This window comes from Gigantopelta aegis, chromosome 8, assembly GCF_016097555.1.
Source record: "Gigantopelta aegis isolate Gae_Host chromosome 8, Gae_host_genome, whole genome shotgun sequence".
In the NCBI taxonomy this organism is placed as follows: domain Eukaryota; kingdom Metazoa; phylum Mollusca; class Gastropoda; order Neomphalida; family Peltospiridae; genus Gigantopelta; species Gigantopelta aegis.
In genome coordinates this window covers 10,895,321-10,898,758 of record NC_054706.1, presented here as the reverse complement: position 1 = coordinate 10,898,758, position 3,438 = coordinate 10,895,321, and the positions used below count along the sequence as shown (strand labels likewise).

The window sequence follows — 3,438 nt, the reverse complement described above, 5'->3', positions numbered from 1 at the left end:
AATGTACGAGATCTGGTTGAACTGTGGCTGGAATGAGGACCAAAATGATTCATAAAACACAAGTGATGGTAAAACGGTCCAGAAATTAACTAATACGTAAGGTTCACTAATACGTTTTACTGGGAAATCCAGAAAATACATTAATATTCAATAACAGCAATTTAATTTTTTTTTACTGCTTAATATCCTACAAAATAATTAACACTAAATTGAATTACAGCAATTTAAAAATTGTTACTGCTTAATATCCTACAAAATAATTAACACTAAATTGAATTTCTAATTAAAACATTTAATTAATTTAATTGCATTTAGTTTGATCACAAATAAAAATTTACATCTAAGGAACTCTTTTGATCTGACGATATTATTTAGCTAGAAAAATTACAATTATTGTTAACCTTTAAATAATAAAAAGTAAGTTCTTATTATGGGGTTTTTTAAAAACATGTTTTGTTTTCACATTTTATGTATGTAAAAAAAAAAATTTAAATTCAAAACATTCAACCAAACACATTTATATTTAAAAATACTACAGTAACTTCATTTATGCCAGTTATCAAGATAAATGTCTTAAAAATGTTGCAGTAAATCTGTGAATTAAATTGACATACATTAATATCTGCATCTGATGCTATGATTTCCAGAACCGACGTTCCTATAGCAACATTCTCGGACAAGGACACCACAATGGACTGGTTGAAGAAGATAGGTGGATTTTCATTTCTCAAGACAATCACTGTGACAACAGCGTTTGCAACGGCAGTTCGGGGATTCGGCAAACCATGGTCTTTGACCGACACAGTAATCTGAAACACAGACAGAACAAATTGTTAATAATTCATAATGTTCACATTTTTACCAATGCATACTGACTTTATCATAAATGCAGGTCAGAAGTGAAAATCAAATTTTACTTTAAATGTTTGTTTGGGTTTTGGGTTTGTTTTTTTACAGAAATATGATAAACTCTAAATGAGAGATTATAAGGACAGTTGAAAACAAAAGAAACATTTTACGTTCAAGAAGGAAGGAAATTTTTTATTTAACAATGCACTCAACACATTTTATTTACGGTTATATAGCGTCAGACATATAGTTAAGAACCACACAGATATTGAGAGAGGAAACCCATTGTCGCCACTTCATGGGCTACTCTTTTTGATTAGCAGCAAGGGATCTTTTATATGCACCATCCCACAGACAGGATAGTACGGTTGTGGAGCAGACTGGAACGAGAAATAGCCCAATGGGTCCACCGACGGGGATCGATCCTAGACCAACGGGGATTGATCCTAGACCGACCGCACATCAAGCTAATGTTTTACCACTGGGCTACGTCCCGTCCCATTTACCTTCAAGAAATCCTAAACATATTATGGCCATTACTGTTCAATCCAATATCGACCATACTAATACTAGATACATGTAGATTACTTCAAAGAGTACACACCAATAAAAGCGATTTTCTTTTTAAATACATATATCATTATCTTGACGTTTGTAAACTGGAGAGGCCAAACCCTCACAAGGATGAGAAATTAATTTTCGCCAAGTACTATAATTATATGTAGTAGTGTTTGTATAGAGTGCTCCTACTGGAACCAGCTAGTGGGAATTTCCCTATTAGCTCAGTTGGTAGAGTGCTGGACTCTCATACTGAGAGTCTGTGGTTCGAATCCCCTCAGTGGAGGTTGATTTTTCTGTTACATATATTTATGTTAAACAATGATATTTCGATATTGTTAGTTCAGTCCCTTCAACACTGAAATAACAATGTTTGACTATATTTAAAATGCAGGTAGTTAGATGAAAGTTTATTTTGTAATAGTATAAGATCTTGTAGTAAGTTTCACCTGGAAGGTGTTGGTCTGACTGTCGGTGAGGGATCGTTTGAGTGTTATGACACCGGTATCACTGATCACGAAGTAGCTGATGGTGTTCTCATCTCCAAGGATAACATAAGTCAGCTGATTGTGAGGAGTCTACAATACAAAAAAACAACAGTTGAGACAGGTATTAATGAAATATACAATGTATACCTGTCAGGTAAATTAAGAATACAATTATCAGACACACTCATGACCTTATATTTTGAGAGTCCATTAGGAATGTAGGAGAGTCCACATTTGAAGATGAATTGATACATCCAATAAAATATCAAGTGAATTGTATAACAACTGACAACACAAAAACATCGACATTTAAATGGTTTTATGTCATAATAAAAAGTACATGAACATGAATACATTTTTTTATTATTAAAATGTATGATAAAGTATAAAACAAATACCAGGTAACTCATATATATTCAACTAATAATGCAAAAAAAAAAAAAATATTGCGAAAGAATTTTCGGTTTGGCGAACAAATTTGCAAAAGTTTTTTTTTTTTTTCCAACACGGTTTTTAGAACCAAACATTTCAACCAGTTTTGTTCAGTTGATCTGCCTCACGGTGTGAATAAGCGTTGTTTGCATGTCCACGTGGCCAGTCTACTATTCAGTAGTGTACTGCCAGCTGCTTGTCGTAAATCTTGAAAACGCGATTAAATAAAATGAAATACTGTTTAAGACATGTTGCATTTTTTATATTAAATGTTTGATTACTAGCAACAACAAGTTTTACTTTTTATTAGTCATGTTTTGTCGTACGGTTAATGTTGTAAATCTGGGTCATGTGGTTGAGTTCATTTCCACGAAGTGGGTGCATTGATGAGGGCGGCTTTCTGGAGTGACCAACTGATTGTACCAATTAACACTAATTTCCAAGAATTTTTATGAATGTTGCCGATTTACTTTACAGTAAATTTAGATGTTTAAAAAAAAAATTGTATTGAAGTTAAATTTAAAAAATATATACTGTGTCCGCAGGGACGCACGTGTATGCAATATGGTGCGTCCCATCCTTGATCGCTGTGTCAGGGACCCGGGACTCTGGGTCCGTGAGAACCCTGCATTGCTGTGCATTATAACATGTTATAACTATAGTTTGCTTATAACTACTTCAGTATACTAGAATAAAAAAGCACACTATGGCATCTGAAATACAAGTCATGGAACACCAAACAAATGGAATTTAAGCCCACAACATCTCACATTTCACACTGTGAAACTTGCTTAAACAAGTATTATAGAAATTATACAAACCAAGAGATCATTGTCTTTGGCCTCCACCCTAATCACGGACGTGGCCAGAGGGAAGTTCTCAGCAATGGTCTGTGTGTATGTTGTCGACTGGAAGGCTGGAGAGTGTAAGTTCCTTTGGACAGTTATTGTCACAGTAGCAGTCGATTTCGCGCCACCGCCATCAGTAGCCACAACTCTCAACTGAAATTATAACAATGCAAGTGAGAAAGAGGTTATGTTATTTCTAATTATTTCTTAGGGAATCCTATGTTTGTAAACTTATCAACTTCCTATTTATTGCACTTGTTTAT

The 3,438-nt window shown here is 34.0% G+C and overlaps 1 long non-coding RNA gene across 1 annotated transcript; it reads right to left on the bottom strand.

Annotated features, from left to right (window-relative positions):
- Positions 1–712: 712 nt before the first annotated feature.
- LOC121378321 lies at positions 713–3,290 on the bottom strand. The gene is made up of 3 exons (XR_005958705.1): positions 3,149–3,290; positions 1,857–1,985; positions 713–809 (listed from the first exon to the last, which is right to left on the bottom strand). It is a non-coding gene; the product is annotated as an uncharacterized LOC121378321 (long non-coding RNA).
- Between the last annotated feature and the right edge of the window lie 148 nt (positions 3,291–3,438).